The following is an 8,235-nucleotide window of genomic DNA, read 5'->3' on the forward strand; positions in this document are numbered from 1 at the left end:
ATATATATGAACACTTTTTTTACAGTTGAAACACACAAGCAGCCTTCACATATCTCACTTGTATGTGCAGGCTGCTTGTTCGGGAGAGATAGGCAGAGAGAAGATGCAAATTCTGGTGAGAAATCTCCTTCAAAACTTGATACTCGGGGGATAAATCTCGATCTGCTTCCCCATCGGCCATCTCATTCTCAGCTAAACTCACTTCTTAGTAAATTTGCGAGTTTCAGACGCATCAAATCACCCAAGTTTTGGCGATGCTAATCGAGTTGGAAAAAGAAAAACTCAATGACTCGAATCTTAGTAAATTTACCCCTTAATATTAAGAAATGTGCAACACTTGTTCCACTACAAGTGGCAGCATGCACAAGGGCTGTTAATGCAAACTGACAACATAACATGCAGTTTAAGTTTTCAGGTTCCAAAACAGCTGCATAGTAAAAAAAAATAAAAAAAAAAATTAAATAACAGCACACAAACCACCCTGGGAGAGAAAAACTACAGTGATAGTAACCTGCAACTACAGGGACATTAAATCAAAGAGTACATATAAACTATGTGAACTATTGTTAGCTGTAAAAAGAAGATAAGCTTTTATTTTATCTAACAATCATTATTTCAATTTTTATTCTGTTTGACATAAGAACAAATATATAACAGAAACAAGGGGACAAAATTAACAGGATACAGGACACATGTCATGAATCAAGTACTTAATAGCAATGTTTACTCGTATATGTTATACCATACTTACCTACATTGCTGGGCAGCTTTCCGGGAGCAGCAGGAGGGGACCTGCTGCTCTCCTCTTCGGGGGGCGGGGCCAGACGATAGACGGCATTAGGCCCCGCCCCCTTTACAGAAAACCCCCGTGATTCGCGGGTCCGTGAGGAGGGGGCGGGGCTAAATGACGCGATTTGCCTAATTTAGCCCCGCCCCTTCCCGACGGACCCGATAATTTCAGGTAAAATCTCCCCATCCTGCCCACTTCACTAGGAAGTGGGCGGGATGCGGGAGATATGCCTAATCTTCCGGGATCGCGGGGGGTTACCCGAAAAATCGGGAGCCTCCCGCAATACCCGGGAGAGTAGGCATGTATGTGTTATACTATATTCATGACAGATTGCTTTTCAGTAGCACATGGTACAGATAATGTCATTTTCCATCAGGCTACAGTTTCCAACCTATTATATCTGTTTAGCAACAGTAGGTAAAACAAAATACTGTGACCTGTATAAAAATGTATTTCAACTGTGATGGTTTCCTGCTTGCTTTATTCTAGGAGAGGTGGGGTCCTCTGATTTATGATAGGTTTGGTCATACAAAGACAAACAATTAGTAATACACAGAAAAGAACACGCACACATAATCGTTTTACAACGGAAAAGTCTCTGAAGTTAGTTTACTTACTGTATAACAGAGAAACCAGAGCCGTGACTAGACTTTTTGGTGCCCTGGGCCAAAAAGAGCATTAGTGCCCCCCCACCCCTATTTTTAAAATAGGGACATAGGACACGTGCCTAAAAGGGGGCATGGCCTCGTTTAAGGGCCATGACATCTGATTTGTTATGTACGATGATGAAGGGATACCGATCCCTTTGTATCACTGTTATCCAAGTGTCACTGCCAAATACAGTGTGAATCCAATGGCTGGTGTGGTGGTACACAATCATTGTGCAATATAACTTACCAGCTCTAGATGTAGGAGCGCGCTGGTGAAGCTGTACCTGCAGCAGGATTTGTCCATCAGAGCAGCCGTGCACAAGCCTGGAGCCAGCAGTGTAGATCACCGACTGAAGGTATAGAAAGAGCGCTACTTGTAACGTATATGCAGCAAATATCAGCGGCAGGGAGATCAGTGTGTGTATCCTGCGCCAGCAGCTGAACTCACAGGCACGGGTACTCGAGGTGTGCTGGTAACACCTCAGTTGTGAACTAGTTGCTGTGCTCAGGGTTTGCCATCAGAAATTGTGGGTCAGATAGTGTGTGTTAAAACTAGAGGATGGGACTAAGGGGGTCATTCAGACCCGCTCGCGAGCAAAGGTCGCTCGCAAGCGGGTCTATGTTGTGCGAATGCGCATGCGCACGATGGAGGGAGCTCCGTCGTGCGCATGCGCGAGACTCGGCGAGCGACGAGAAATACGTCGCTTGGGGTCTCGCACCAAAGGGGGCGTGCTGTCGATGGTGATTGACAGCACGCCCCCTTTGGTGGGCGTGCCGGGGGCGTGGCTGCCAGACGGAGGCGTTCCCATGGGAACGCCTACCGTCTGAGTCCGGCCCCACTGACATCAGTAATGATGTCAGTGGGAGTGATTTTGGCTCTGATAGAGCCAAAATCACTCCTGGGCTTGCAGCAGCGAGACCCTACCGCAGGGTCTCGTCACAAGCCTGATAGTCGCGATGGTCTTTGACCATCGCGACCATCATCATGGACGCTCGCATAAGCTGTGGGTGGTAACCCACAGCTATGCGAGCGTCCATGAGGACGCTCCAAAAACAGGTAGGAGGGCCCTGATTCAGAGCGAGCGTGCTTGGGGAGGTGGCCAGATGGAGGGGAGAAGATTGGGGAGGCCAGGAGATTCTGGGGATAAAAGAAGAGGAAGCTACAAATGAAAATGAACATACACAAAAAATTGACAGGCCAGAACCAAACCCATATGATCTGTGGCTGTTTTAATTTCCCATCAGGTTTTACCCCTTTAATTTTTTTTAGACTCATTCTTCTAGGGATAGGCTTGATAAAACCCATTGGACCTCCACTCCTACAGCTGACTGGTCCAATGCTGGATAGCAGTGGAACAATCTTGTTACTCTGGCTGATGGGTACCAGGGTAATAATAAAATAGTAGCACTTCAACTGTCAGATGTGATGACATGCTTCACAGAGCCACGCCCCCTGCACCCCCCCATGTACACAATTCTCAGAGCCACGCCCCCTGCACCCCCACATATACACAATGCTTAAAGCCATGCCCCCTTGCAATTCCCTAATAGATGATTCTCAGAGCGACGCCCCTTGCACTTCCCAGCTACACCTCCCCTCTGACATCTCTGGCAAAAATAAAAAAAAGTGGGTAGATATGAAATAACTGCTGTTAGTAATATATAAAGGCCGTAAATAAAAAAAAATTGCAGTAAAAAATACATTTAATAAATGTGCTTGTGAGGTGAGGGTGTGGAGAGATAAGGCTTCTGTTGGTAGCATATTGTAATAAATCTTTATTTTACTTGAAATAAACTTGGTAAAATATCTCCATAATTCTGCCCTTTAGCATATATTTGCCTTTGATCTCTGCACGCACGTGTTCTGCAGTTTTGTCTTGTCACAATATTCCTTCAAGGGAAAAAATACTTCTAGAACTAAAATGCATATCTTTGTTTCTAGTCCCTATCTCTATTCTCTATATATAGGGCCGTAACTAGGGTAGTGCGGCCTGTGCCATGGCACAGTGCACCGCAGGGAGAGGGGCGTTGTTTGTGCCTGTCAATTTTCTGTTTATTATCATTCTCACTTGTAGCTGCCTCTTATTTCATCCCCAGCATCTCCTGGCCTCTCCTATCTCTTCCCTGGCCCTTCCCCATGAGGCTATTACACTTTTTTTGGGTGCATTATGTCCCTTTGAAAAATGGGGGGCGCCAATGCTCTTTCTGGCACAGGGCATCAAAAAGTCTAGCTATGGCTGTGTGTGTGTGTGTGTGTGTGTGTGTGTGTATATGTGTGTGTGTGTATATATATATACGTATATATATATGTGTGTGTGTGTTTTGGATTTGTATTTTTTTTTAAAAAGCATAAAAACAGCTAAAATCACAGAATTTGTGGGTTTTTCTGCTCCTATGCTATTATTAACCTCAATAACCTTAATTTCCACTCATTTCCAGTCTATTCTGAACACCTCACAATAGTGTTTTTATGTCCAAAAGGTTGCACCGAGGTAGCTGGATGACTATGCTAAGCGACACGAGTGGGGGGGCACAAACACGTGGCCCATCTAGGAGTGACACTGCAGTGGCAGACAGGATGGCAGTTTGAAAAACTAGGCCCCAAACAGTACATAATGCAAAGAAAAAAAAGAGGTGCAAGATGGAATTGTCCTTGGGCCATCCCACCCACCCTTATGTTGTATAAACAGGACATGCACACTTTAACAAACCAATCATTTCAGCGCCAGGGTCTGCCACACGACTGTGGCTAAAATGATTGGTTCGTTTGGGCCCCCACAAAACAAGCTGGCAATTAATCTGTCCCTGCACAAACTGGCTCTACGGAGGCAAGATGTCGTCCTCATCCTCCTCATCCACCGATTCCTCACCCTCTTCAGTGTTGTGTACATCCTCATCCTCACAGAGTATTAATTCGTCCCCGCTGGAATCCGCAACCACAGGTCCCTCTGTACGTTCTGGAGGCTGGTCTCCCTGGAAGAGTTGATAATTCATTTTATGAACATCATCTTCTCCACATTTTGTGGAAGCAACCTCCTACGCCTTTCGCTGACAAGGTTCCCGGCTGCACTAAACACTCTTTCGGAGTACACACTGGAGGGGGGGCAACTCAGGTAAAATAGAGCCACTTTGTACAGGGGCCTCCAAATTGCCTTTTTTTCCTGCAGTACAGGTACGGACTGTCTGACATGCCTACTTGGATGCTGTCACCGATGTAATCCTTTAACAGACAGACACATGCTTGTCGCTGCTGCTTTGAGGATGCAGGTGCGGCTACAGCCCACACAATTCACAAAGACAGAAAAAAAAAGAATTCTTATTTATTTTGTTTGGAGTGCACTTTGGGGGTTACAGCACCCTTTAACGCACGCAGTCGCTGAATGGCGAAAGCGTCCAGAAATTTTTTGGCCACCCAAAGCGTCTCCTGCACGCCCCTGTCGCTTTTCAGAAAATTCTGGCCATGGGACATGCTGGAATTTGCCCAGATGTAATGCCCGCACAATATTGGTGGCGTTGTCAGATATCACAAATCCCCAGGAGAGTCTAAGTGGGGTAAGCCACAGGGTGATGATTTCCCTCAGTTTCTCTAAGAGGTTGTCGGCGGTGTGCCTCTTACTGAAACCGGTGATACACAGCGTAGCCTGCCTTGGAACGAGCTGGGGTTTCTGGGATGCTGCTACTGGTGACGCTGCTGTTGTTGCTGCGTAAGGTGATACATTTAACCAGTTGGCTGTCACAGTCATATAGTCCTTAGTCTGCCCTGTTCCACTTGTGCACATGTCCATGGTTAAGTGGACATTGGGTACAACCGCACTTTTCAGGACACTGAGGACACTTTTTCTGACGTTTCTGTACAGTCTCGGTATCGCCTGCCTAATGAAGTGGAATCTAGACGGGATTTGGAACCGGGGACACACTACCTCCATCAATTGTCTAAATCCCACTGCACTAATGGCGGATACCGGACGCACATCTAACACCAACATAGCAGTCAAGGCCTCAGTTATACGTTTTGCTTCAGGATGACTGCTGTCGTACTTCATCCTCCTCGCTAAGGACTGTTGGAGGGTCAATTGTTTAGTAAAAGTAGTGGTGTTCCTACTTCCTCTCTGGGATGATGAACAACTCCAAGCAGCAGCAACAGCACTAGGAGGAAGTGGTTCTTGATCTTTCCCTATTTTATTTTTATCGGAGAAAGTTTGGTCCTCCATTTATGTTATATTGATATATACGTGCGGCTAAGGTGCACACAAACACAGAAAATTATTTTTTATTTTTGTTGGAGACTAGTGCACTTTGTGGGTTACACCACCCTTTAAGAAATGAGCCAGCCGGCTCTTTACTTATGGGACACAGGCGCACGCTTGGCGCTGCTCCTTTGTTGATGCACGTGCAGCCACAGTGCACACAATTCACAAACACAGAAAATATTTTTTTATTTGGTTTGGAGTGCACTTTGGGGGTTACAGCACCCTTTAACGGTCAAGCCAGCTGGCCCTTTACTTATGACACAGGCGTACGCTTGGCGCTACTTTGTTGATGCATGTGCGGCTACTGCGCACACAATTCACAAACACAGAAAAAATATTTATTTTTTTTGCACTTGGGGGGAGCACCCCTGATGGACAGAGCACACCCTGGACAACACTACAGCACCCCTTTAGGACTGGGACACTGCACAGGACTTTGGAGTGGACACAGCCCCTATGGACAACTGACTGCACAACACAGTCCAGCCAGCCCCTATGGACTTTGGAGGAGTGGACACAGCCCCTATGGACAATAGCAGCACAGCACAACACAGCCAGCCCCTATGGACTTTGGAGGAGTGGACACAGCCCCTATGGACAACAGCAGCACAGCACAACACTACACTACACTACACTACATAACCCAGCCAGCCCTAACTCCCACCCTCCCTCTTCACTGTCCACAGTCGAGTGAGAAAATGGCGCCGACGCGGGTACCTTTATATAGAATCCAAAACCCGCCAGACCCGGAAGGCGGGATGATGACGTTTTGCCTCTATTTCAGATCCGAGTCAGGCGGGAAAAGTCGAGCCTGACTCAGATCGGCTTCGGATCGGGGAGGTTCGGAAATCCGAACCCGCTCACCCCTAATAAAAATATATATATATATCTCAAAATAATGCCGGCACCACAGGTTAAATAACATCCAAATGCCTGGGTGCCCTCTGATGGTCCAAACAGGCCAAAATGTACACATTTAAAAAACAGCGGCACTCACAGGATTTGTAAAGAAGACTCCCAAGCTCAAGTTCAACGTTTCGGTCAAATGACTTTTATCAAGAACTTATTTAATATTTCATTATACTGGAGACAACCTGCCCTTAAAATCTGGGCGTACTGTTTTTGGGGGTTGCACTGTCGAAGCCGGACAATTGGCTGAGACAGGATCGGTTTAAAATTAAATCTGCACAATGCCATTTTGCGAATGGCAATGAGACTCCATTTTGTGACTGGCCGCCCAGCGCCATTTTAGTGAATCTCTCCCATTATAAGTACATACAGCGATGCTATTATTTAGTGTTGTGCGATTCCCACGCAATAGAAAGAAGTTAAAATTCCTCATCATATAAATACAGACAGTCACTAAAACATATAAAATGATCAACCCTGCAAAACACGTACCATGGTGTACTCCACAAATGGTGTACTCCACAAAAACTTAGTCGTCTTTTCCCAAAACCCCAATACTTACACACTGCACACTTACATAAAAGGTTCCCTAGCATTGAAGTGTAATATTCAAGGTTTATTCAGTATTATTAATGTTGTGAAATAAATGTAATTTGATATCTAAGGTTTAGTACATGGTAAGCAGACCGTGTTTGGTGTTGTACTGATCCACTGTGTCTTTGCAGATTTCCCGGTCTCATCGGTGAGAAGAACGCAACATGTGTCTGCAAACTATGGACCATAGAGAGTTAAACATTAAAATGTACTCTGTAATGTAGCCAGCTTAGATTTATTATGCAGCAGGAAACAGGACACAAAGAGCTGGGATACGTTTAAGATGCCGGCGGTTTCAATCCCGACTGCCGGCATCTAGAATCCTTAATCCTGGCTAGGGTTAAATGACAGGCGTTTCTAATCCAGACGCCTGTCATTTTCCCGACGCCGGCGCCTGGCATCCCGATCGAAGGGATGCCGGGCGCCGCAAGCGGACAGCCGCGGGGGGGAGGGTTAAGTTTAGGCCACCTGGGGGGGACTTAGGGTTAGGCACCCCCCCGGGAGGGTTAGGGTTAAGCTAGGGGGAGGGAGGATTTGGCACCCCCATGGGTCTTAGGGTTAGGCACCACCCCTGGGATTTAGGTTTAGGCAGCGGGGAAGGGGAGGTTAGGGTTAGGCACCCCTAAGGAGGGTTAGGGGGTTAGAATAGAATAGTTTATACTTACCTTGAGACGATCGGGATTCCAGCGCTGTCGGTCTTCCGCTGCCAGGCTCTGCTGATTTGTTGGGCTGCCGCAGCCAGGGTTTGAGCTGCTGGTCGTGCGGCATTCCATACCAAATGCAAAGAGCTGTTGGAGGCTGGATTGTGTACATATGAATTGACCTATGAACTGTACTGTAACAGAAGAACCAGGAAGAAGAACCAATGGAATCATGCCAAACTGTTCTATTGTATTGCCTATCTCTGCTAGAGTATATATGTGGGCTCTCTAAACTTGGATGCTGATGGAGGTTTCTACTTTGATGCCGGGATCTGGGTCCAGAGCGCGTGCGTATGTAACCACTGTACCTTGGTTCTATATGATTTATTTGCGCTAATTGT

Source organism: Taudactylus pleione, unplaced genomic scaffold, assembly GCF_031769625.1.
Source record: "Taudactylus pleione unplaced genomic scaffold, aTauple2 ptg000117l, whole genome shotgun sequence".
NCBI classification, from domain to species: Eukaryota; Metazoa; Chordata; class Amphibia; order Anura; family Myobatrachidae; genus Taudactylus; species Taudactylus pleione.